Genomic DNA, 27,348 nt, shown 5'->3' with positions numbered 1-27,348 from the left:
AAGAGTTGGGAGGCTCTGGTAAGGTGTTTGGACCCACCATCTCCCTGGCTCCATCGCCCCACGTATGGCCATGCAGGATGTAGACAGCTGAAAATCTTTACCTTGTGTCCTTGATCCCTATGCCTGCTGTGTTCCCTGACTTCTCTGATTAATAATAAAATTCCATTCATCCTTCAAGGCCCAGATCCAAACCATTTAGGAAACCTCCTTCCATTCTTTAGCAGGAATTAATTGCTCCCTTGTCTGACGTCCCACAGCACTAATCACACTCTGACTTGTATCTCAGCTAGCTGTTTATGCCAGTCTGCCCACCAACGTAGTGAGTTCCCTGAGGGCAGAGGCTCTGTCTTAGTCACCTCTGTAGCCATCTCCTGGTGTTTAGCAGGTACTCAATGTGACATTTACTTGACTAGTGGGTGGTGCCTAGTACTACTCATGGCAGAATAGAAGGAAAACAAAAATAATAACAACTTATGCTCTATCACGTTTTCCCATTCATTAACTGATTTCAGCTTTGCAACAACTCTATGAGACAGACGGGACAGGCACTATTAGACCCATTTTACAGATTGGGTAGCTAAGGCCCAATGGCACACAGCTTGTTAAGTAATGGGGACTAAGTCCCAATCTTGCCCCCTTACTTCGGATTCTGTGCTAGGAATGGAATTAAACCAAGAGTATTTTGAAGCTATAATGGAAAGCGCTTTTCTGGGTGGACTAGGGAGAGATACTTAGTCAGCTGTCAGGGGTTAACAGCAGCTCCATCAAAGAGGGCACAGGATTTCTCTCTCTGGCCCAAGCAGCTGGAGGGGTCCACAGCACCATCCTATAGCCCTGGAAGCTGGAGGAAACCCCAGCCCGAGAAAGAAGAGAAGGTGTTCGAGTCAGGTGGGTAAGATGACGTAAATGATGACTTGTGAGCAGCGGCCTGCCTCTGTTGCCATGACAACCGGAGCTTGACTACTTGGCCTTTGCAAGGTTGGCCGAGGCGGGTTCTTCGTTAACTCGAGATTAAGGAAGGATATTTAGGGGGGAGGGTGTGTGTGTGTGCGGCGGATTAAAGACGAAAGGAGTATATTCAACAATGACTGTTTAGCTCAGTGGTTCTCCACCTTGGCAACCCGTTAGAATCACCTGCAACAATTTCCTGATGCCTAGGCTGCACCCCAGAATTAAATTATAATTTCCAGGGGTGGGAACCAGGCATCATAGTATTTAAATCTTGCCAGGTGATTCCAATTGCAGCTAAAGTTGCAAACCCAGCTTTTAGCTGGTAAGCGGAATTCCTGTGACCTTCCTAAGATGGCGGCCACTCAACCGCTTCCGCCTTTACGTGGGCCGGCAGGGGGCGGGCTTCCCAGGGGCGCATGCGTCTCGCATCTCTCCGCTCCCTGCTCTCTCCTCCTTTTTCCCCCGCCTCCATTTTGTTCGCGGACGCTGGGGACGGTGGGAGCAGATCCATTTCCGGGTTGGCAAAAGGGGCGGCGGCGGCGGCGGCGGCGGCGGCGGCGGCGGCGACGGCGACGGCGACGGCGACAAGGAGAAAGAGAGCTTGCCGGGGGGCGAGCAGGACAGGACGAAGCCGGAGTGTAGGCGGCAGAGGATTCGCTCCCAGAGCAGCTGCGGCCAGGTCGGAAAGAGGCCGGGGCGGCTGGGTCAGTCGCTGAAATGACCTGCGGACCTGAGTGGGAGGGAAAGTCGCGGGGAGGGGGGCTCGGGGCGGGGCTTGAGAAGAGAGGGGGGCATTAGAGGAGGGGCCGGAGGGGGAGAGGGGTCTTGCGGGTGGGGCCTGAGGGGCGGGGGGCCGGGGGACTGTATCGGAAGAACCTGGAGGAGAGAGGGCGTGGGGAATCTGGGGAGGAGTGGTCGAATATTGGTATGGGGCGAGCGTGGACTGGAAAAATGGGGAGGAAGGTTTTTGAGAGACAGGCAATAAGGGCTCCTGAAGGGTTGGGTGAGTTAAGGCGGCAACTCGGTGTGAGGAACGAGGTAATCGTGCGCAAAAAGGGAGACGGGAACGGAGGACCTGTTGGGAACGGCTAATTAGCAGGATGCTGTGGGTGAGGAGTCCAGTGTGACATTTTGGGGATTGAGTTAGGTGAAAGCTAGTGTTTGGGAAGATGGCTCGGGAAACTGCTTACACTAGAGGGAATCTTGAGAGCGTTCTTTGAAAAGGAATCAGAATTTAGTTAAAGGTTGGATTGAGAATGTTAAGATGCGCATTGGAACGTCTGGAGTTGAGGGTTCATGTTGAAGTGGTGTGAAGTGAGGGAAGATGGAATTTTTTTTTGTTTGTTTTAAAGGTGGGGTCTGGCTATGTTGCTCAGACTAGTCTTGAACTCCTGGGCTCAAGCGATCTTCCCACCTTGGACTCCCAGAGTGCTGGGATTACAGGTGTGAGCCACTGCACCCGGCCAAGATGGAAATGTTAAAGTGTTCAGCATGGCAGTGTGTATGGTCGAGTTTTTGATCAGGAAGGAAAGTTTTTAAAAATAGCATTGAGGCAAGGAACTGATATGTGATGGAATTCTTTTTTCTTTTTTTTTCTTTTAAGAGACGTGGTCTCACTCTGTCGCCCGGGCTCGAGTGCAGTGGCATGATCATGGCTCCTTAAAGCCTCGACCTCCCGGGCTGAAGTGGTCCTTCCACCTAAGCCCCGCCAATAGCTGGGACCACAGGTGTGACCACTACTCCCGCCTAACGTGTGTGTGTACATATATATATATATTTTTGTTGTTGTTGTTGGAGACAGAGTCTTGCCCTGTTGTTCAGGCGAGTCTGGAATTCCTGGGCTCAAGTGATCCTCCTGTCTCGGCCTCCGCAAGTGCTGGAATTACAGGGATGAGCCACTGTGCCTGGCCCAGAATTCGTTTTTTTTTTTTTTTTTTGAGACGGAGTCTCGCTCAGTGGCCTAGGCTGGAGTGTAACGGTGCGATCTCGGCTCACTGCAAGCTCCGCCTCCCGGGTTCACGCCCATTCTTCTGCCTCAGCCTCCCGAGTAGCTGGGACTATAGGTGCCCACCACCACACCTGGCTAATTTTTTTTTGAATTTTTAGTAGAGACGGGGTTTCACTGTGTTAGCCAGGATGGATGGTCTGGATCTCCTGACCTCGTGATCCGCCCGCCTCTGCCTCCCAGAGTTCTGGGATTACAGGCGTGAGCCCCTGCGCCCGTCCAGAATTCATATTTTTTAAAGGACTTGAATAATCTGTCATTGCTTTGGGCTCTCCCAGGGTCCCCATCCTTTTTCATGCTGTTATTTTTGCCTTACGGTTTTGGTTTTTGACTGTCTTACTGAATGTTTTTGGCTATTCTGTTCTCCTTTTACAGATCAGAAGAGAACCACAGGGAATAAGGACAGTTTTAGCCTACCTATGGATTTAGTAAATAACTTCAAGGCAAATTATTAAACTCTCATTTTTTTCCCCTTTGAAATATAGGTTTTCTCTGTCCCTGCCTCTAAAAGTTTGTCTTAACACATGGGATCTTTAAAGTGGTTGCATAGAAGTGATCTCTGAAAATGAGATTGAGATATTGATATTTAAAAGACATACAGTGGTGCACCTGCCTGTAATCCCAGCTACTTGGGAGGCTGAGGCAGGAGGATTGCTTGAGTCTAAGAGTTCGAGACCATTCTGGGCAACGTAGCAATACCGCATCTCTCTCTCTGTCTCTTTTTGTTTGTTTGTTTGTTTAAGACGGAGTCTCACTCTCTTGCCCAGGCTGGAGTGCAGTGGCGTGATCTCGGCTCACTGCAACCTCCGCCTCCCAGGTTCAAGCAATTCTTCTGCCTCAGCCACCCAAGTAGCTGGGATTACAGGCGCGTGCTGCCACGCCCAGCTAATTTTTGTATTTTTAGTAGAGACAGGGTTTCACCGTATTGGCCAGGCTGGTCTCGAACTCCTGACCTCGTGATCTGCCCGCCTTGGCCTCCCAAAGTGCTGGGATTACAGGCGTGAGCCACCGCGCCTGGCGGACCTGTCTCTTAAAGGAAAACAAGGCTGGGCGCGCTGGCTCATGCCTATAATCCCAACGCTTTGGGAGGCCAAGGTGGTGGATCACCTGAGATTGCAGTGAGCTGAGATCGCGCCATTGCACTCCAGCCTGGGCAACAAGAGCGAAACTCCACCTCAACAACAACAACAACAACAACAACAACAGGAAACATGTCTTTCTGTTTCTTCCTCTTAGCCTTGCTCGTGTGTGTGTGTGTGTGTGTGTGTGTGTGTGTGTGTCTGCGTGCCAGCCAGGGAAGAACTGGTTTTGATTTGATGCATATTCAGTTTTTTTTTTTTTTGAGACAGAGTTTCGCTCCTGGTGCCCAGGCTGGAGTGGAATGGCGCAGTCTTGGCTCACTGCAACCTCCGCCTCCCGGATTCAAGCGCTTCTCCTGCCTCAGTCCCCCAAGTAACTGGTACTATAGGCATGCACCACCACGCCCAGCTAATTTTTTGTATTTTAATAGAGATGGGGTTTCACCACGTTGGTCAGGCTGGTCTCGAACTCCTGACTTCAGGTGATCCACCCACCTCGGCCTCCCAAAGTGTTGAGATTACAGGCATGAGCTACCACACCTGGCCGCATGTTTAGTTTTTTAACTCTTATTAATGTCAACTTTTAAAAGTAAAAATTTCATATTGTGTTACATTGTATTGGTTGCCATCAAGATGAAGATAGGGAAGTTAAGAGTTGGGGAAGGTGGAGATGAATGAAGTCAATTGATGAAGACTAGTAGAATGTAGTGTTTGTTTTTTTATTTGTTTATTTATTTATTTATTTTGAGACAGAGTCTTGCTGTATTGCCCAGGCTGGAGTGCAATGGCACAATCTTGGCTCACTGCAACCTCTGTCTCTTGGGTTCAAGCAATTCTCCTGGCTCAGCCTCCCAAGTAGCTGGGATTACAGGCATGTGCCACCTGGCTAATTTTTGTATTTTTAGTAGAGACAGGGTTTTGCCATGTTGGCCAGGCTGGTCATTTACTAATTCCACCTCACACTTGATACTAGAGTAGTGTTTACCCTAGCTGGTACTGATAAGTTATGTGATAGCACCAAGGTGAAATGCAGGGGAGGTGTGAACATTGGAGTTTTCATGTTTTACTGATGGCTTTTACGAAGGGAAGAGATTCTAGACTCACTAGGTGTTTTTAGGAAAAAAAAAAAGGCAAGAGGCAAGAGACAGAAGTCTTGTTCTGTTGAAGAGAAAATTTTTTTTGGGGTTTTTTTTTTTTTTTTGAGACGGAGGCTCGCTCAGTTGCCCAGGCTGGAGTGCAATGGCATGATCTCTGCTCACTGCAACCTCCACCCGCCAGGTTCAAGCGATTCTCCTGCCTCAGCCTCCTGAGTAGCTGGGTGCCATCACGCCTGGCTAATTTTTGTATTTTTGTAGAGACGAGGTTTCACCGTGTTGGTCAGGCTGGTCTCGAACTTCTGACCTTGTGATCTGCCAGTCTCGGCCTCCCAAAGTGCTGGGATTACAGGTGTGAGCCACCGCGCCCGGCCCGAGAAAATTATTAAATGTTCTTTCTTTACTTGTGTTCTCTGATTGGGAGAGTAACCTGGTATATGTTAGTCTGTTTTCCTGCTCTGAAATAACTGTGAAATTCATGGGCTCTTGGTTCAGGCAGCTTCAGCAAACATAGTCTTCTTACAACCCCAGGAAGAGTTGCAGGCTACAAAATATATGTACTTATTTGGGAGTAAAAACCTGCTTAATATTATGCTATTGCAACCTACAGTGTACCTTTTTGGTTTGTTTTTTAAGGGGATTTTGAGATAACATATGGAGGCTCGGTGCTCCTGGGCGGACTTTTGGTACAGCCTGCTTTTTTTTTTTTTCTTTTCTTTTCTTTCTTTTTTTTTTTTTTGAGACGGAGTCTCACTTTGTCCCCCAGGCTGGAGTGCAGTGGCGCAATCTCGGCTCACTGCAAGCTCCGCCTCCCAGGTTCACGCCATTCTCCTGCCTCAGCCTCCTGAGGAGCTGGACTACAGGCGCCTGCCACCACGCCCGGCTGATTTTTTGTATTTTTTTTTTTTTTTTTTTTGTAGTAGAGACGGGGTTTCAACTTGTTAGCGAGGATGGTCTTGATCTCCTGACCTTGTGATCCACCCGCCTCGGCCTCCCAAAGTGCTGAAATTACAGGCGTGAGCCACCGCGCCCGGCCCAGCCTGCTTCTTTAACATAATGATTTTCCATTTTTCCTATCCTGTCACAGTTATCCGTTGCTCTGCTTGAGCCAGTCCTATGTAGAAAGTGGCAAATTACACATTTTTTCTCCCCTTTTAGTCTCTGGTGGACATCTTGTCTGTGTCACAGTTTGATACTACCAAATTGAAAGGATTCTTCACTGCTTCAGATGGGGAGGGTGACAGAAGCTGAGCTGTTTCCTGGGTCAGAGAATGGCCTCTGTCAAAGCAAAGAATAGTTGTAGAGACACAAACTGGGCCCTTGAAGCTGTGACTAACATTTTGGCAACATGCATCCCTTTGCCAAATAACTTCTTTTCTTCTTGAGTGTGATTGTTGATCTCCTTCTCAAAGTAGGCTCTTGTTGCTACTATTCTTCACACAACTCCCAGGCAAAAGTTGGCAGAGTTCCGGTTGACTGACTGTGTCTTGAAGGATATGCCCCGGATTAGAGTGGATGGGGCGTTCCATGTCAAAATGAGGTTCATTGGCAGATCTTGAGAGCTGCTTTGCAAAGAAATAGAGGCAGTACTCTTTACTGAATGTTCTTGCGGTCCTTTATCTTTCTTCTAAATTCAAGTCTGTTTCTTATTCATCTAGTGATTAAATGCAGAATCGTTGCCTTTGCCTAGCTTCGTGGGCATCGTGGAAGAGAAGACAATATTTCCAACTTTTTTTTTTTTTTCTTTTCTCACTCTCAAGCCATTGAGCCTGAGGAACTACAGGCTAAATTTATGAGCATTTCTTGATATCTACAGAGGGCTACTAAAAAAAAAATGCTGAATAGACCTTTATGGGGAACAACAATGTTAATAGGAAAAAAAGGTGATATGTTTGCTAATGTCTATGTCAGTCTTAACTCTCTTTAAGATTTTGGCTCATTTTGGCTTAAGAGCCTGCAGAAGTATGTAAGTTATCAAATAGGGGAGCCAGGAATTGGTTTCTTCCTTGCCATTTAAGCTTGGCAAAGTTAGAGCAATTTGGAATGGCTATCCAACAATGTGTTCTACTTAGTAAATACTCTCTTGTTTTTCAGGGGATAGTTAGCTAAAGGTAGGGTTATCTCCAACATGTTTTGGGATGGATCGTGAAGATCATTCCCTTTTTATTTTGAGACAGGATCTCTCTCTCTTGCCCAGGCTGGAGTGTGGCGGCGTGATCTGTAGCCTCGACCTCCCCAGGCTCAGGCTCAGGTGTTCTTCCCACTTCAGCCTCCTGTGTAGCTGGGACTACAGGCGCACGCCACTATGCCTCGCTAATTTTTATTTTTTGTAGAGATGGGGTTTCGCCATGTTGCCCAGCCTGGTCTTGAACTCTTGCCGGCCTCCCAAAGTGCTGGGATTATAGGTGTGAGCCACCAGGCTCAGCCATTATAATTGATTTTCAAAAAAAATTTAGTTTCTTAAGCTTCATGGATTCAAATTGAGTGCCATTTGGATTTTGAGGCCCCTCAGTGGAAATAATTTGTTTTTAGCAAGTAATTATGATATTTCTAAAGTGCAAATTCACTGACCTACTTTCTGTGCTTCTGGAAATGCTGAATCGAATAATCCTTTTTTTTTTCCTCCCAGTAATCCCTCTGACTGTGAAAACATTCTCCATATGTATTCAGATTGGGATAGTTGGTAAAAAAAAAAAAAAAAAAAAAAAAAAAAGGAATTTTTTTTTTTTTGAGATGGAGTCTCATTCTGTCGGCCAGTCTGGAGTGCAGTGGTGCGATCCCAGCTCACTGCAACCTCCGCCTCCCGGGTTCATGCGATTATCCTGCCTCAGCCTCCCGAGTAGCTGGGATTACAGGCGCACACCACCACACCTGGCTAATTTAATTTTTTTTTTTTTTTTGTATTTTTAGTAGAGACGGGGTTTCACTATGTTGGCCAGACTGGTCTCGAACTCCTGACCTCGCGATCCGCCCACCTTGGCCTCCCAAAGTGCTGGGATTACAGGCATGAGCCACTGTGCCCGGCCTTTGGAATTTTCTTCTAAGGTAGTACACTAGTATGAGATGCGATGTCTGAGATTTGTGGATAAGTGGACTTTTCCTTCTTCCGTTCCTGCCCTCCCAGTGCTCACCTAGTAGGGAGGATGTTTATTATCTAAGATCCAGATGTGAGACATTTAAACTGTTTCTTTCCTTGTCTTAGAAATAAGAACAGAACTGTTTTTAGCAAATTTTATTTTTTTAATTTTTTAAATTTATTATTATTATTATTATTTTTGAGACTGAGTCTTGCTCTGTTGCCCAGGCTGGAGTGCAATGGCACAATCTCGGCTCACTGCAGCCTCCGCCTCCTGAGTTCAAGCGATTCTGCTGCCTTAGCCTCCTGAGTAGCTGAGATTACAGGTGCACGCCACCATGCCCAACTAATTTTTGTATTTTTTAGTAGAGGTGGGGTTTCACCTTGTTGCCCAGGCTGGTCTTGAACTCCTGACCTAGTGATCTTTCCGCCTCAGCCTCCCAAAGTGCTGGGATTACAGGCGTGAGCCACCACGCCCAGCCTATTTATTTATTTATTTTTGAGACAGAGTTTCACTGTGTCAGCCAGGCTGGAGTGGAGTGGCAAGATCTGGGCTCACTGCAAGCTCCGCCTCCCAGGCTCAAGCAATCTCCTGCCTCACCGTGTCAAGTAGCGGAGATTACAGGTGTGTGCCACCACGTCCAGCTGATTTTTGTATTTTTAGTAGAGACGGGGTTTCACCGTGTTGGCCAGGCTGGTCTCAAACTCCTGACCTCGTGATCTGCCTGCCTCGGCCTTCCAAAGTGCTGGGATTACAGGCGTGAGTCACTGCTCCTGGCCACAAATGTTATATTTTAAATAAATAATACAAAATTTAAAAGATAAAAAAATATATAAGCAGGATGGTGGCCATGGAAGTCAGAATCCACTAAGGAGTATGTATCAACTCACCTGCCAAGAAAAAGAAAGTATTTAGTGAATACCCTTGGAAACATCTATGTTTGTCTTCCTATCAATCCAGTTCATCTTCCCAGAGGCAACTCGTATTATTATTTTCTTTAGATCTGTTCCAGGCTGGTTGCGGTGGCTCACACCTGTAATCCCTGCACTTTGGGAGGCTGAGGCGGGCGGATCACCTGAGGTCAGAAGTTGGAGACCAGCCTGGCCAACGTGGTGAAACCCTGTCTCTACTAAGAATATAAAAATTAGTGGGGCATGGTGGTGTGTGCCTGTAGTCCCAGTTACTCGGGAGGCTGAGGCACAAGAATCACTTGAACCTGGGAGGCGGAATGGTGAGCTAAAATTGTGCCACTGCACTCCAGCCTGGGTGACAGAGCAAGACTTTGTCTCAAAACAAAACAAAAAACAAAAAAAGTTTGTTCCAGAGATACCAGGTACATATAAAGCAAATATGTATATTTCTTGTTTTTTTTTGTTGTTTTTTTAATAAATGTAGCACACTGTTAATACTATCTGTATCTTTTGCTTGTTTTTATACCTCTTTTGACTGTTACTCCCTATCAGCAATAAAGATACTTGGCACCTACCTTACACTGATAGACATACACAGTTTCCAGTCTTTTGCTATTACAAACTATGCTGCAGTGAAGAAGCATATATATTTGGCTCTTTGCATATATGACTGTGTCTGTAGGGTAAATTCTTAGAACTAGAATTGCTGAAGCTGATTTTTTTTGATGTTCGTTATTCATTTATTCAACAAGAATTTTTGAGTTCCTACTGTGTGCCAAGTACTGTGGTAGGGGATGCAGGGGATGCAGGGGATGCAGATAGGGCAGTGAACAAATTTTCTTGGTCTTTTTTTTTTTTTGAGACAGAGTCTCTCTCTGTCACCCAGGCGGGAATTTAGTGGTGCAAACATGGTTCATTGTAGCCTCAACCTTCTGGGCTCAAGCAGTCCTCCCACCTCAGCCTCCTGTGTAGCTGGGACCACAGGTGTGTGCACAATTTTTAAAATTTTTTGTAGACGTGAGGTCTCACTTTGTTGCCCAGGCTGGTCTTGAACTCGGGCTTAAGCAGTCCTCCTATCTCGAAGTGCCATAATTACAGGCATGAGCCACCACACCTGGCCCTGACTTGGTCTTCCACTTACGGTGGAAGACTTTTATTTTTAGACAAGGTTTCATTCCCATCTTGGCTCACTGCGACCTCCACCTCCTGGGCTCAAGTGATTCTCTTGCCTTAGCCTCCTAAATAGCTGGGACTGCAGATGCATGCCACCGTGGCTAATTTTTGTAGTTTTTGTAGAGGTGGGGCTTGGCCAAGTTGCCCAGGCTGGTCTTTTTTTTTTTTTTAGATGAGTTTTGTTCTTGTTGCCCAGGCTGGAGTGCAATGGCACGATCTCAACTCACCGCAACCTCCGCCTCCCGGGTTCAAGCGATTCTCCTGCCTGAGCTTCCCGAGTAGTTGGGATTACAGGCATGCATCACCACCCCCGGCTAATTTTGTATTTTTAGTAGAGACGGGGTTTCTCCTTATTAGGCTGGTCTTGAACTCCTGACCTCAGGTGATCCGCCCACCTCGGCGTCCCAAAGTGCTGGGATAACAGGTGTGAGCCGCCGCACCTGGCCAAAGACATTTATTCATTTATTTATTTATTTGTTTTAGACAGAGTCTAGCTCTGTTAGCCAGGCTGGAGTGCAGTGGCACGATCTTGGCTCACCGCAACCTCTGCCTCCCAGGTTCAAGCCATTCTGCTGTAGCCTCCCAAGTAGCTGGGACTACAGGTGCATGCCACCATGTCTGGCTAATTTTTTCTGTATTTTTAGTAGAGATGGGGTTTCACCATGTTGGCCAGGCTGGCCTCAAACTCCTAACCTCAAATGATCTTCCTGCCTCGGCCTCCTAAAGTGCTGGGATTGTAGGTGTCAGCCACCGTGCCTGGCCCAAAGACATTTATTAAACAAATAATTATTACTGTTGCTGTAAATGCTGTGGAGACAGCTAATGGTTAGCCCATCCCAGGTTGATTGAGAGGAAGGGCAGTCAGAGAAGGTCTCTGAGGAATTGACTTTTAAGGGTGAAACCTAAGAATGAAGGGAGGACAAAAGACTGACCTAGGTAGAGGAGATGGCACAGGTTAATGTCCTGAGGAGGGAAAGAATGTTTGTATTTTGAGGAATTGAAAGAGGTTCCAGTGTGGCTGGAGCTTAGGGAGTGAAAAACAGACAGGTAGGAGGCAAGGCTTCAGAATGTGAGCTGTCCTAAAAAATGGGTAAATAGGCTGGCATGGTGGCTCATGCCTGTAATACCAACACTTTGGGAGACCAAGGTGGGAGGATCACTTGAGCCTAGAAGTTCAAAACCAATCTGGGCAACATAGGGAGACCCCCCAGTCTCTATGTAATTAAAATATTAGCTGGGCATGGTGATGAGCACCTGTGGTGCCAGCCGCTCAGGAGGCTGAGGGAGGAGGATCACTTGAGCCCCAGGAGAGGGAGGTTGCAGTGAGCTGTTGCAGCACCACTGCACTCCAGCCTCGGAGACAGAGTGAGACCCTGTTTCAAAAAACAACAACTAAAAGAGTAATAGGATAGTGAATTTTGAGGTCAGCTTCTAAAATAGGGCTTTTTTTTTTTCCTGTCAGTTCTTTTACTAGTGTTGATGATGAGACCATCAGTGTCATAAAGAAGTCTGATGCTTGTGCAGTGAAACAGTTTTTATAAGAACTTTCCTGGATGAAACCTATTCTTTTAGTCTTGATTTCTCATAGGTCCTGCAAATCAAACTTGGTTGGCTGGATTAGCTCTTAAAATTTTAGGATCTTAGAAATTGTTTTGGAGATTAGGATTATTGGGGAACAATTTTTAGATTATGGGGGATGATGGGATTGTTAGTTTACCAGACTTGCTATTTAGGAAACAGAAAACCTATTTACTTTTAGTGGGAGGAGCAGGGAGGAGTGTTTAAAAAAAGAAAAAACCTATTTACTGTTAGGGAATGTTGACTGTTTTAAAAATAATCTTCATGGTGCTAGGGAGAGAACAGATGTTCTTTTATTTTGAACCGATGAATATAGTATACTGTCATACCCATCATCTGGGCCATATGTCTTAGCATGACACGTAAGTCTTGTTGGACACGCAAGGTAGCCCAAGGGCCATTATAATTCTGAATATATGAAAGCGTTTTTATCTGCAAGTGTATTGACTTTTGTTCAGAAATCACAGTACTTAAAACCCAGATGGTCCTGTTTGATTTAGTACTTTTGTTTAATTGGATCAGCTTGCCCTGTTTTTATAACTTAAAGTAGACTCTTGACTTAGCAGCCCATCACTAGTGATCAAGGGACGGAAATGTGCAAATTTTCTAGCATTTCAGCAAGGAGCATCTGTGTTTCTGATGGCTTAAGGGTATTAGAATGTAAGAGAAGAGACTCCTTGACAATGAAAGTCACAGATTTGTTATTAGATTATCTGTGGTGAGTTGGGACTTAATATATTATCTTTGAAATGAGGCATGACACTTGTCTCCATGTGAAGTCTGGATCAGCATTTTATGGAGCATCTGTTTAAGTTTTCTTTCAGGCCTTTTCTTAGTGGGGACTGTCATCACTGGATTTTCCTTCTATCTGACTGTTCTCTGTGCTTTTCTACCTTTTTTTTTTTTTTTTTTTGAGACGGAGTCTTGCTCTGTGTCCCAGCTGGAGTGCAGTGGCACGATCTCAGCTCACTGCAACATCTGCCTCCTGGGTTCAAGCAGTTCTCTGCCTCAGCCTCTGAGTAGCTGGGATTACAGGTGCCCGCCACCACGCCCAGCTAATTTTTTGTATTTTTAGTAGAGACAGGGTTTCACCATCTTGGCCAGGCTGGTCTTGACCTCCTGACCTTGTAATCCACCCGCCTTGGCGCCTCAAAGTGCTGGGATTACAGGCGTGAGCCACCATGCCCGGCCGCTTTTCTACTTTTATATATGGAGCGTGCAGATGAAGCCTGGCTCTTGGAAGTTGGGAGCTAGTAATAATATGAGATATGGCTAGCTTAAAATCTGAGAAGAGCTGTTTTTTTTGGTCATCAATGACTAGGTTTCAGCCTGCCTCGTAATTGCATTTTAAATCTAATTAACAGTTTCTTAGAATGTCTAAAGATTCTTTGATTTTTTCTTTCTTTTTTTTTTTTTTTTTTTTTTTAGCAGTTAGTGGCATTACATTGAAAACAAGACCTAAAAAGAGAGTTAAGGTAATTGATTTTACTTTTTTTTTTTTTTTGAGACAGGATCTGGCTTTGTCACCCAGGCTGGAGTGCAGTGGTGTGATGTCTGCTCACTGCAACCTCTGCCTCCTGGGCTCAAGCGATCTTCCCACCTCAGCGTCCTGAGTAGCTGGGATTGCAGGCACATGCCACCATGCCTGGCTAATTTTTTTTTTTTTTTTTTTGAGACAGGGTCTCGCTCTATTGCCCAGACCAGAGTACAGTGGCGTGATCTCAGCTCACTGTAGTCTGTGGCTCCCAGGTTCAAGCAATTCTCATGCTTCAGCCTCTGGAGTAGCTGGAATCACAGGTGCACGCCACCACACACAGCTAATTTTTGTAGTTTTAGTAGAGACAGGGTTTCACCATGTTGGCCAGGCTGGTCTCGAACTCCTGACCTCAAGCAGTCCACCCGCCTTGGCCTCCCAAAGTGCTGGGATTACAGGCATGAGTACCACCATGCCTGGCCTAATTTTTGTATTTTTGTAGACGCTTTTGCCATGTTTCCCAGGCTGGTCTGGAATTCCTGAGCTCAAGTGATCCACCTTGGCCTCCCAAAGTGATGGGATTACAGGTATGAGCCACCGTGCCCGGCCAGTAATTGATTTTAATATTAATTTCTCTTTTTTTTTTTTGAGGCGGAGTTTCACTCATGTTGCCCAGGCTGGAGTGCAATGGTGTGATCTCGGTTCACTGCAACCTCTGCCTCCTGGTTCAAGCGATTCTCCTGCCTCAGCCTCCTGAGTAGCTGGAATTACAGGCATGCGCCACCATGCCCGGCTAATTTTGCATTTTTAGTAGAGACAGGGTTTCACCATGTTGGTCAGGCTGGTCTTGAACTCCCGACCTCAGGTCGTCTGCCCGCCTCGGCCTCCCAAAGTGCTGGTATTACAGGCGTGAGCCACCATACCTGGCTCATTTCTCTATTTTTGTGCATACTTTTGCAATTAATTTTGGTTATGATTTCCTATGGTAGATTGGAAGTTGCTCTCATATTTGCCCTCTGTTAGAGTAAGCTGTGGGGTTGTTGATCACTGTGTGGTTACACCCAGGCTGTGGCAGAGATTCAGGTCACATTAGCCAGCCTGCTGCCATTTGAGTTGAGTCAAGATACTGGTTCTAGAGTTGGGCTTAATTAAGTCTTTAAAATTTTTTGTTTTGTTTGGGATTTTCTATTCTCCTTAACTGCATTGGTACCAGATCCAACATTGACCTTATATTTTGAAATTTTGGTCAGTTTGTTTATATGGTGATTTTGCTTATACAGTGTTAGGGTTTTTTGGTTTTTGGTAATTGTTTTTTGTCAAAATAGTAAGAATACATAAAGAATCAGATAGTACTACAAGGCTTATAATTAGAAAAAAAAAACACTACTTTATTTCTGCTTGTTTGTTTTTAACCACTTTTGCAATTTTTTTTCCCTGATGTATATTATCCATATTTCTATATAGTACGTTTAGGCTGTTTATTCTTTCTTTTTTTTTTGATAGCTGAAGTCTTGCTGTGTTGTCCAGGATGGCTTTGAACTCTTGGGCTCAAGCAGTCCTCCTGCCTTAGTGGGGAGTACAGGTGTGCACCGCTGCACCTGCCTATACAGTTCTTTCTTGAGTTTTCCATTCTTACATATTATCTGTTGAGGCTGAAGGTGATGGCAGAAGCCTGTAATCCCAGCACTTTAGGAGGCCGAGGCCTGAGATTGGGAGTTTGAGACCAGCCTGGCCAACATGGTGAAACCCCGTCTCTACTAAAAATACAAAATTGGGCCGGGCACTGTGGCTCACACCTGTAATCTGAACACTTTGGGAAGCCGAGGCGGGCGGATCACCTGAGGTTGGGAGTTCGAGACCAGCCTGACCAACATGGAGAAACCATATCTCTACTAAAAATACAAATTTAGCCAGGCGTGGTGGTGCATGCCTGTAATCTCAGCTACTTGGGAGGATGAGGCAGGAGAATTGCCTGAATGTGGGAGACAGAGGTTGCGGTGAGCTGAGATTGTGCCATTGCACTCCAGCCTGGGCAACAAGAAGAAAACTCCATCTCAAAAAATAATAATAAAAAAAACAGGCCAGGCACAGTGGCTCACGCCTGTAATCCCAGCACTTTGGGAGGCTGAGGCAGGCAGATCACAAGGTAAAGAGATTGAGACCATCCTGGCCAACATGGTAAAACCCTGTCTCTACTAAAAATACAAAAATTAGCTGGGTGTGGTGGCACGTGCCTGTAGTCCCAGCTACTCGGGAGGCGCACGCCTGTAGTCCTAGCTACTTGGGAGGCGCATGCCTGTAGTCCCAGCTACTCGGGAGGCTGAGGCAGAAGAATTGCTTGGGAGAACCTGGGAGGCGGAGGTTGCAGTGAGCTGAGATCGCGCCACTGCATTCAAGCCTGGTGACAGAGTGAGACTCTGTCTCAAAAAAAAAAAAAAAAAAAACCAAAAAAAAAAAAACCCAGAAATTATCTGGGTATGGTGGCATGCACTTGTAGTTCCAGCTATTTGGGAGGCTGAGAGGTGGGAGGATCACTTGAGCTGGTAGGTCAAGGCTGCATGCAGTAAGCCATGATCACACCACTGCACTCCAGCCTGGGTGAAAGAGCGAGACCCTTTCTTCAAAAAAAAAAGAAAAACCATTTTTGTTATTTCAAAGAGGATATTTTAGATGCTTACAAGACCATTGGAAGGCTGGAAGAGCATAGGTCAGGGAAACCTCGTTGCAGGAATTTCAAGAAATGGCTTCCGTTAATAATCTTAGCTGCCTTAAGCACCAAAACAGGCAGTTTGCAGAAAATCAGAAATGGCTGCAAACCACATGTCTGCCATCTGTCCTAGGCCACGCACGCTCTCATTGCTACTGGAGAAGCAATAATGGCATCTACCCTTCTTCCATTGTGCAAATCTTCTTTTTTTCCTTTTTTTTTTTTTTTTTGAGACAGAGTCTTGCTCTGTCACCCAGGCTGGAGTGCAGAGTGGCGCGATCTCAGCTCACTGCAAGCTCCGCCTCCTGGGTTCACGCCATTCTCCTGCCTCAGCCTCCCTAGTAGCTGGGACTACAGGCGTCCGCCACCACACCCAGCTAATTTTTTGTATTTTTAGTAGAGGCAGGGTTTCACCGTGTTAGCCAGGATGGCCGCCCGCCTCGGCCTCCCAAAGTGCTGGGATTACAGGCTTGAGCCACCACGCCCAGCCCATTGTGCAAATCTTAAGGGTTGGTAGAATTTAAACCACAATGGCACTGATGGAGGATTCTGATAAATGTAGTTCCCAGGCCTCCAGATGAATCCAGAAGGAAGTAGAAGTGAAAGTTACAAAAGAAAAAAAATTTAGCGCCCAGTATAATGACTGTATCATTCAATTACCTTTACTTCCTTGTGTAGTTTTTCCCTAGACATAGTAATTGTCATTCTTTTCCTTCCTTCCCTTTTTTGTTTTCTGCTTGTTTTACGGAAAGTCACTGATTCATCCCCAAACTCTGACAGGTATAAACCTCTTCTCATCATTGAAGCACATTAGTGGAGCACCTCTTCCAGAGGCTTTATGAAAGGAGTCTTTGGAGAGTGAGACTTTTTTTTTTTTTTTTTTTTGAGATGGAGTTTCGCTCTTGTTGCCCAGGCTGGAGTGCAATGGCACGATCTCAGCTCACCACAACCTCCGCCTCCCGGGTTCAAGCGATTCTACCTCAGCCTCCTGAGTAGCTGGGATTACAAGCATGCATCACCATGCCCAGCTAATTTTGTATTTTTAGTAGAGAACGGGTTTCTTCCATGTTGGTCAGGCTGGTCTTGAATTCCCGACCTCAGGTGATCTGCCTGTCTTGGCCTCCCAAAGTGCTGGGATTACAGGCATGAGCCACCGCACCTGGCCTCTGGAGAGTGAGACTTTTTTGAGGCCTTGCATATCTGAATTACCTCCTTTCTTCCTTCACACTTGGCAGTTTGACTGGATTAAAAAAATTTTTTTGTTTTTTGAGATGGAGTCTTGCTCTGTCACCCAGGCCGGAGTGCAGTGATGGGATCTCGGCTCACTGCAACCTCGGCCTCCCATATTCAAGCGATTCTCCTGCCTCAGCACCACCCCGAGTTGCTGGGATTATAGGCATCTGCCACCACACCTGGCTAATTTTTTGTATTTTTGGTGACGAAAGGGTTTCATTCACCGTGTTGGCCATGCTGGTCTCGAACTCCTGACCTCGGGGTGATCCACCCGCCTCAGCCTCCCAAAGTGCTGGGATTACAGGCATGAGTCAACTGTGCCCAGCCTAGATATAAAATTTTCTACTGGAGATTATATTTCTTTGGAAATTATAAGCCCTTGCTTTGTGGTCTTCTAACCTTTTTTTTTCTTTTGAGACAGAGAATTGCTCTGTTGCCCAGGCTGGAGTGCAGTGGTGCAATCTTGGCTCACTGCAACCTCCACCTCCCGGTTTGAGCGATTCTTTTGCCTCAGCCTCCCGAGTAGCTGGAACTACAGGCGTGTGTAGAGATGGAGTTTTGCCATATTAGCCAGGCTGGTCTCGAACTCCTGGCCTCAACCGATCCTCCTGGCTTGGCCTCCCAAAGTGCTGGGATTACAGGCATGAGCCGCCCCACTCAGCCTCTTTTTTTTTTTTTTTTTTTTTAAGACGGAGTCTCACTCTGTCGCCCAGGCAGGAGTGCAGTGGTGCGATCTCAGCTCACTGCAACCTCCACCTCCCTGGGTTCAAGCAATTCCCTGCCTCAGCCTCCTGAGTAGCTGAGATTACAGGCGCCCACCATCACGGCCGGCTAATTTTTGTGTTTTTAGTAGAGACGGGGTTTTACCATCTTGGCCAGGCTGGTCTTGAACTCCTGATCTCATGATCCACCCGCCTCGGCCTCCCAAGGTTTCTAACTTTTAATAGTGGCATTATGAAGTTTGATGCTATTTTGACTCTAGATTCTTTGTATGGGATCTGTGTTTTTTCTCTGGAAGACTTTAGGATCTTGCCTTTATCCCTGACATTCTGAAATGCAACCATGTTGTGCCTTGGTGTGAATATTTAAAAATTCATCATACTCAGCATTCAGTGAACCTTTTCAGTCTGGAAGCTTATTTCAATCTATCCTGGGAAATTTTCTTGTATTATTTCTTGTATTGATAATGTATTCTCACTTTGATAATTATTTATCTCCTCTCTCTTTCTGGAAACCCTGTTACTCAGATGGTGAAACTCCTAGGTTGGTACTCTAATTTTTTTTTCCTATTCAATTTTTCTTTTTTTTTTTTTTTTTGAGGCAGAGTCTCACTTTGTCATCCTGGCTGGCATGCAGTGGTGCTATCTCGGGTCACCGCAATCTCCGCCTCCTGGGTTCAAGGGATTCCCCTGCCTCAGCCTCCTAAGTAGCTAGGATTACAGGCGTGTGCCACAACGCCCGCCTGATTTTTGTATTTTTAGTAGAGACAGAGTCTCACCATGTTGGCCAGGCTGGTCTCAAACTCCTGACCTCAAATGATCCGCCTGTGTTGGCCTCCCAAAGTGCTTCGGATAACAGGTGTGAGCTACCACGCCCAACCCTAATTTTTTTTTCCTTCATTCAATTTTTGTGAGATTTCCTTAGCTGTTCTTCCGACTCTCTGTTGTCGCTTAATTCCTGTTATCAGTTTGTTTAATTTCCAAGGGCTTTTTGTTTTTTTTTTTAGACAGAGTCTTACTCTGTCGCCCAGGCTGGAGTGCAGTGGCGTGATCTCGGCTCACTGCAACCTCCGCCTCCCGGGTTCGAATGATTCTCCTGCCTCAGCCTCATAAGTAGCTGGGATTACAGGCACACACCACCATGCCCAGCTAATTTTTATATTTTTAGTAAAGATGGGGTTTCACCCTGTTGGTCACGCTGGTCTCAAACTCCTAACCCTGTCTCTACTAAAATACCAAAAAAAAAAATTAGCCAGGTGTGGTGACGTGCGCCTGTAATCCCAGCTACTCAGGAGGCTGAGGTAGGAGAATTGCTTGAACCCGGGAGGCGGAGGTTGCAGTGAGTCAAGATGGTGCCACTGCACTCCAGCCTGGCAACAGAGGGAGACTCCGTCTCAAAAGAAAAAAAAAAAGCTCTTGACCTTGTGATCCACCCGCCTTGGCCTCCCAACGTGCTGGGATTACAGACGTGAGCCACCACCCCTGGCTCCAAGGGCTCTTTTTATTATCTGAATTTTACATGTATTTTTGGACATTGTCAGGAATTCTGTTTTGTTATTTTGATTCTTATCTTTCGTGTTAGAGATTTTCTTCAGTTGTTTGATAATTCTTAGCTGCTTATTCAATTTTTATTATTTATTTATTTATTTATTTGAGATGGAGTCTGGCTCTGTTGCCCAGGCTGGAGTACAATGGCACGATCTTGGCTCACTGCAACATCTGCCTCCCCAGTTCAAGCAATTCTCCTGTCTCAGCCTCCCAAATAGCTGGGATTACAGGCACCCGCCATCATGCCCGGCTAATTTTTGTAGTTTTGTAGAGACAGGGTTTTACCATGTTGGCCAGGCTGGTCTTGAACTCCTGATCTCAGGTGATCTGCCTGCCTCGGCCTCCTAAAGTGTTGGGATTACAGGTGTGAGCCACCGCACCTGCCCTTATTTATTTATTATTATTTTTTTGAGACGGAATCTCACTCTGTCGCCCAGGCTGGAGTGCAGTGGCACAATCTCGGCTCACTGCAAACCTCCGCCTCCCGGGTTCAAGCGATTCTCCTGCCTCAGCCTCCTGAGTAGCTGGGATTATAGGCGCGTGCCATCAGTGTGGCTAATTTTTGTATTTTTAGTAGAGATGGGGTTTCACCACCTTGGTCAGGCTGGTCTGAAACTCCTGACCTCATAATCCGCCCGCCTTGGCCTCCCAAAGTGCTGGGATTACAGACGTGAGCCACCGTGCCCGGCCATTTATTTTTTAAGAGATGGGGTTTTGCTGTGGGGCTCAGGCTGGATTCAAACTCCTGGGCTTAAGTTATCCTCCTACCTCCAAGTAGCTGGGACTACAGGCTCATGCCACTGTGTCTGGCTTCTGTTTATTTTATTTTATTTATTTATTTATTTTTTTGAGACGGAGTCTCGCTCTGTCGCCCAGGCTGGAGTGCAGTGGTGCGATCTCGGCTCACTGCAAGCTCCGCCTCCCAGGTTCACGCCATTCTCCTGCCTCAGCCTCCCAAGTAGCTGGGACCACAGGCGCCCGCCACCACGCCCGGCTAATTTTTTGTATTTTTAGTAGAGACGGGGTTTCACTGTGTTAGCCAGGATGGTCTCGATCTCCTGACCTCGTGATCTGCCCCCTTCAGCCTCCCAAAGTGCTGGGATTACAGGCGTGATCCACTGCGCCCAGCCTTGGCTTCTGTTTATTTTTAAGAATGTGACACTAAGAAGCTCATCAACTGGTGGACCCTACTATAGGGTATTGGGATTACAGGCACCCTGGCAGGCTGGTAAAAGAACTCCTCCAGTCCCCTGCCTAGAGAGTATAAGCCAGTGGCAGGTGTTTGAGTGTAAGTCTGGCTGCCAATGTTTTTGGAGCCAAGTGAGAGAAAGGAGCTGGGGAGGTAGGAGAGGTCTCACCATTGACTCATTAGGCTTTTCACTTGATACCCTTATTTCCGTCACTGCCCTTAGCTGTGACTAGTTCCTTTGGACTCTTTGGTTCAGCTTTTCTTTTTTTTTTTTTTTTTTGAGACGGAGTCTCACTCTGTCATCTAGGCTGGAGTGCAGTGGTGGTCTCTTGGCCCACTGCAACCTCTGCCACCCGGATTCAAAGGATTCTCCTGCCTCAGCCTCCCAAGTAGCTGGGATTACAAGTGCCTGCCACCGTGCCCGGCTAATTTTTGTATTTTTAATAGAGATGGGGTTTTACCATCTTGGCCAGGCTGGTCTTGAACTCCTGACCTCAGGTGTTCCACCCACCTTGGCCTCCCAAAGTGCTGGGATTACAGGCATGAGCCACCGAGCCTGGCCTGGTTTAACTTTTCTAATTTGCCTGGCAGCATGGGGAGGGATGGAGGAATCCATTTATTATACAGACTTTTCTTTTTTTTTTTAAGATGGAGTCTTGCTCTGTCGCCCGGGCTGGAGTGCAGTGGTGCAATCTCAGCTCACTGCAACCTCCACCTCCCAGGTTCAAGCAATTCTGCTGCCTCAGCCTCCCAAGTCGCTGGCAACTATAGGCATGAGCCACCACAATCGGCTAATTTTTTTGTATGTTTAGTAGAGACGGGGTTTCACCAGGTTGACCAGGCTGGTCTTGAACCCTTGAGCTCAAGTAATCCACCTGCCTCGGCCTCCCAAACTTCTGGGATTACAGGTGTGAGCCACCGCGCCAGTCCCAGACTTTCAACCAGTGCTCCTGTTTAGCCCCTTCTACACTATCACCCCATCTTCCCGAGGTACCAGGTGCCTCTAATTTCTGAGACGTTTTGATTCAGAAGTTCATCTGTGGTGGGAATCTGCTTGCTTCTTCCCACTGCAGTGTTTTTTTTTTTTTTTTTACTTTTGTGAAGTTATTTATCACTAGTGCATTTGCTTTTTACCTTCCAAAACTTTGTTGACATCTCTCTCTCTGCTGTCTCCTTTCCCAGTTTTTTTGCTTGTTGTTTGGTTTATGTCTTTATAAAAAAATATCCTGGCCGGGCACGGTATCTCACGCCTGTAATCCCGGCATTTTGGGAGGCTGAGGCAGGCAGATCACGAGGTCAGGAGATGGAGACCATCCTGGCTAACATGGTGAAACCCTGTCTCTACTAAAAATACAAAAAAATTAGCTGGGCGTGGTGGCAGGCGCCTGTAGTACCAGCTACTTGGGAGGCTGAGGCAGGAGAATGACGTGAACCCGAGAGGTGGAGCTTGCAGTGAGCCGAGATCGCGCCACTGCACTCTAGCCTGGGCAACAGAATGAGACTCCGTCTCAAAAAAAAAAAATCCTTTTGCTGTAATTTTAATGGTGTTTTATGATGGAACATTGATTAATGCATGCAATATATTATGTTTAACATGTTATTCAACATATTCATCAGCTTTTCCTTGCCAATATCCATTCAGACACCACAGTGTCTTTACAGTTGATTACTAATACTCCTTTAGCATAGTGTTTTCTAGACTCCCCTAACACCAAGAATCACTTAAAGTGCTTGTTGGATATACAGATTACCAGATCATTCTCCTGGAAAACTTCTGATTTTAGTTGGTTTAGATTAGCGCCCAGGGATCTTTTTTTAAAGTGTGTTTGTTTTTAAACAAATGCCCTAAATGTGTCTTATCTTCAGGCAAGTTAGGAAACCCTGCTTTAGAAGGATTCTTTTTAAACCATTAATGCCATCTTACATCTCCATGGCAAACTCCTTAGCCTTCCCCTAATACTGCTTTTGTATTCAGACTCTGTTTTAGCCTGTCTAGCTTTGGTCTGGATTTCTGAATTAGCATGTGTGTCTTTCCTCTGATTAACTCCCCTCTTTAGTATTAAATGTTGGCTGATGGTAATAACTTTGGGCTTGTGTGACTTCATTTTTTTTTAGTCAGCGTCTCTAAACCCGCTCCTGGGATGTACAGGGGAGGAAATACTGGTTATGAACATTGAGCTGCTCTGCACCAATTTACTAAGTCCAGGAATCAGTGTTTTTGGTGAAATGGAAAATTGACTCAGGCTTTGAAAACAGATGTCCTAATCTGCCTTGGGTTTATGCAGCGTCATTTTTGGAGATGTTGAAGCACTGTGATTTGAAGTTTGTTTTTAACTTTACAATCAAAAGGACACAATTCTCCCTTTTGTATTATAGATTCCTACGCCTAGAAAAGAAAAAGGGTTGTATCTTTTGCTGCCAGTCTGTAAAGTATCTGGAAATGTGTTTGCAGCTGCTCCTTGGTTGTTGTGAATTGCTTAGAGGTTAAGAGCCAAATAGTACTTGTCTTAGCAGTGTTGCAGAGGCTAACTGTGGTACCCTAGTTCTCAGTTCTTGGAAATCTTGTGGCTGTTATTAACTAAAATACAGCTGAGGAGGCCATGTTGGCTCTGACATAGAGTTGATTTGCATTCTAAGATGAGCAGCTCTATAGAAATAGCTGTAATACAATTTTACAACTTCCATTGAAACAGTTTTTTGGAAGGCTATGGCAGGAGGATTGTTTGAGGTCAGGAGTTTGAGACCGGCCTGAGCAACATAGTGAGATCCTGTCTTTGCAAACAAAATAAAACGATTAGCTGGATGTGGTAGTCCCAGCTACTCAGGAGGCTGAGGTGGGAAGATTGCTTGAGCCTGGGAGGTTAAGGCTGCAGTGAGCTGTGATTGTGCCACTTGCACTGCAAACTGGGTTGTAGGGTGAGACCCTTTCTCAAGGAAGAAAGAAAGAAAAAGCAAGAAATTTTTTGTTGTTGTTGTTGTTTGTTTGTTTTTTGAGACAGTCTCACTCTGTTACCCAGTGGCACAATCTCAGCTCGCTGCAACCTCCGCCTGCCGAGTTCAAGTGATTCTCCTGCCTCAGCCTCCTGAGTAGCTGGGATTACAGGCGCCCGCCGCCACGCCTAGCTAATTTTTTTGTATTTTTAGTACAGACGGGGTTTCACCATGTTGGCCAGGCCGGTCTCAAACTCCTGACCTTAGATAATCCACCTGCCTCGGCCTTCCAAAGTGCTGGGATTACAGGCATGAGCCACTGTGCCTGGCCAAGAAACAGTTTTGATGAACAAAGTCACAAAAACAAAGCTACATTGAAAGTGTTATTGTCTCATTGATTATTGGTCACTGGCTGTGTTATAAGGCATGACTTTGAACTATTACTGATTTACTGCAATTGACTATTTTCTGTACACGTCCGCCTATCTCCCAGTGCTGTACTTCAGTGCTTTCAGGATAATGAGATTTTTTCTTTGCCTTGAGGGGTTGGGCGTGAGGTCATTCCCTGACTTCTGTTTTGGATGATTTTCAGATATTTAATTTACATTGCTTTTGCATTAGTTATTCCTAGTCTGTCTTTTTAAATGAAGCTTTCTTTGCAGCTCTGGTTATTTAATTGAACACAGGAGTAGACTTCTCATTGATTTGTCATCATTTTAGATGAGAGGACTCAGCTCCTGGGCTGCCTTGTATCTGGGAATAACCCATAGTATCTAATATTTACCACATAAGGAGGTAGTATATGAAGGTAGTCTTCCGAATTTACATTTTTAGGGCTTTAAAAAAATAATCTGGGGCTGGTCTGATGGTAGTGGGTTATCAGAGCTTATTAACATTAGTGTCACTGCAGTTGGTATACAAACCCCCCACTGCTAAATTTGACTGGCTTTAAAAAAAATCTGGGGGAAGAGGAAAGAGTCACATTAGTGGGGAAAGCTGCGTTTTGGGGATGCATTATGTTTTTGTTAAAAAAATATGTTTGAAAGAATTTCATCATTCAGTAGTTATATCTTCTTCCTCCTTCATTTTCTCTTTCAGGGAGGAGTAAAACATCCAGATTTCATTTGTTGTAGAAGTCCTAGGATTTTTCAGGTTTTTTTTTTTTAAGACAGAGTCTTGCTCTGTCGCCCAGGCTGGAGTGCAATGGCGCCATCTCGGCTCACTGCAACCTCTGCCTACCAGGTTCAAGCAATTCTCCTGCCTCAGCCTCCTGAGTAGCTGGGATTACAGGTGCCCGCCACCACACCCGGCTAATTTTGTATTTTTTTTTTTTTAGTAGAGATGGGGTTTCTCTGTATTGGCCAGGCTGGTCTAAAACTCCTGACCTCGGGTGATCCACCCACCTCCACCTCCCAAAGTGCTGGGATTACAGGAGTGAGCCACCACGCCCGGCCCGATTTTTCAGTTTTAATATTCATGATGGTTATGTGATTTTTTTTTTATTACTTGTTGGATCAGTCAGATTTGCTGCATAGTTGAATTTCTGTGATGAAAATTTCTGTAGTTGAAAAATTTTTTTCCCTTAAGTAACCTTGGAATTTTAATTAATTCCATCTCTACATGTGATAGAAATCTGTTTCACCAGAGGTTTGACTGAATTGAATTTCAAGAAGTGGTGGCACTTTCTCCATTGAGAGGAGAGGGCTGTGAGCTATAGAAAAAGCCTTTTTTTGGAGTGGTAGTGGTAAAATGTGTGTAACATGAATGTTATTCTAGTCTGTTTCCTTGTACTTTAGAGAAACCAGAAACGCTTTAGTGGAAACCCTCTGCTATAGTCTGTCCTAGAACACATGGAGGCAAGTTTTTCATTCCTCTTGACATTATTCCCTATGTGATTATAGGAACCTGTTTGGTTCCTGCCGTTGTTGGCTCCTGGAGTGGCATGTGAATACTCTTAGGCAGCTCCTGGCTCTTTTCTCATTTTGGGGTTCTTTGGCCTAGGGACTGGATGCCATTATGCCATTGTAGTAATGAGCTCCTACCTCCCATGCTGGATTGCTTTTCAGGAGCAAAGCTGAAGGACAGCTGAACAGGTGGGCAGATTACCAACAGGTGACTTTTAACCCTGGAAGGCCTTCAGTTAGTACTTAGTCTCTGGATGAGATTAAGCCAGGAGATCAAGTATAGTCTGTGGGATTAATGAGATAACCGATCCAACTTCTGGTTTGAGTGTGAAGCTGTCGGTTCATTTAGGTTTCTTTGGTTTTACAGTGTTGGTGTATTGGACAGAGAAGGGGACTACTTTTGGATTTGGAGGATGGCCTATATATAAAGCCTCAGATTTCATCTCTTCTCACTCTGTTCTAGCTATCCTGGTCTTTTTACTAGTTCTCTAACACACCAACTACATTCCCATGTCAGAATTTTTTCACTTGCTGTTATTTCTTTTCGGAATGCTCTTTCCCCAGATGTTTACATGGCATGCTCTGCTCGTGGAGAGACTTCTTGGGAGAGCCAGATACTCTCCCCCAATGGCCCTTTCCCTGTGACTGTATTATTTTATCATTATTATTACTATTTTGTTGTTGTAGTGGTTAAATTCTCCTAGATCCTGAAGCCTGCAACCCTATCCAAAGGAAGACTCTAACCTGGGCAGCTGTAGTCCCAGCTACTGGGGAGGCTGAGGCTGGAGGATTGCTTAAGCCCAGACGTTCAAGACCGGCTTAGGCAACATAGTCTGGACAATCTATCTCTAAAAAATAAATAAGTAGAACAAAAGAACATTCCAGTCTATTCCTATACTCTGCCTTTATGATTCTCTGTTTTTTTTAACTCCTTTTATCAGTAACTGTTATACTGAGATTTTATTTCTTCCTTCTTACACTAGAATGTAAGCTCCAAGACAGTAGACGCTTGTCTTGCTCATCTTCTAGAACAGGGCTTAGCAACCTCAGCACTGTTGACATTGTAGACCAGGTAATTCTTTTTTTTTTTTTTTTTTTGAGATGGAGTCCCGTTCTGTCGCCCAGGCTGGAGCGCAGTGGCACGATCTCAGCTTACTGCAACCTCCACCTCCCGGGTTCAAGTGATTCTCCTGCCTCAGCCTCCTGAGTAGCTGGGATTACAGGCGCCCGCCACCATGCTTGGCTGACTTTTATATTTTTAGTAGAGACAGGGTTTCACCAGTTGGCCAGGTTGGTCTTGAACTCCTGACCTCAAGTGATCTACCCGCCTCGGCCTCCCAAAGTGTTGGGATTACAGGTGTGAGCCACTGCACCTGTCCTGACCAGATAATTCTTTGTTGTGGGCGGCTGTCTTATGCGTTGGAGGATGTTGAGCAGCATCCTTGTTTTCTATTCACTAGATGCCAGCAGCACTCCCTACCCTAGTTGTGACAAATATGTCAATGACATTGTCAATGACTCTGGGGAACAAAATCCCTCCTGGTTGAGAGCCATTGTTCTAGAAAAATACTTTGGCACTCAGTGGGTGCTTCAATATTTATTAAGTGGTTAAGTTGTGGATACTTAATTGGATGATGGATGCATGAGTGCATTCAGCATATTAAAAATTTTTGGAGCATTGAACAACACGTATAGCCTTGTGTTTCTTTCTTTCCTCTTTTCATAGATATCTCCATTCTTCTGTCTGTTTTCTGTTTCTGGCATGTTGATCCATT

General features: G+C 45.6%; 1 protein-coding gene across 7 annotated transcripts in view; it reads left to right on the top strand.

Moving 5' to 3' along the window:
* The first annotated feature begins 1,238 nt into the window (after nt 1-1,238).
* WIPF2 (WAS/WASL interacting protein family member 2) overlaps nt 1,239-27,348 on the top strand; it is a 64,017-nt gene continuing 37,907 nt past the window's right edge. The window contains exons 1-2 of one of the 7 annotated variants that reach the window (XM_063599054.1): nt 2,089-2,678; nt 4,306-8,174. The gene's annotated coding sequence lies outside the window, so the exon portion shown is untranslated. Of the gene's footprint in view, nt 1,656-1,803; nt 1,877-1,953; nt 2,061-2,088; nt 2,679-3,821; nt 8,175-27,348 lie in introns of those variants that run through there. The other 6 variants (XM_034941926.3, XM_034941927.3, XM_014342044.4 and 3 more) reach the window with 6 other exon arrangements.

Source organism: Pan paniscus, chromosome 19 (genome assembly GCF_029289425.2).
Source record: "Pan paniscus chromosome 19, NHGRI_mPanPan1-v2.0_pri, whole genome shotgun sequence".
Classification (NCBI taxonomy): domain Eukaryota; kingdom Metazoa; phylum Chordata; class Mammalia; order Primates; family Hominidae; genus Pan; species Pan paniscus.
The sequence above is the reverse complement of the archived record's forward strand: the minus strand, read 5'-3'. Positions and strand labels throughout refer to the sequence as shown.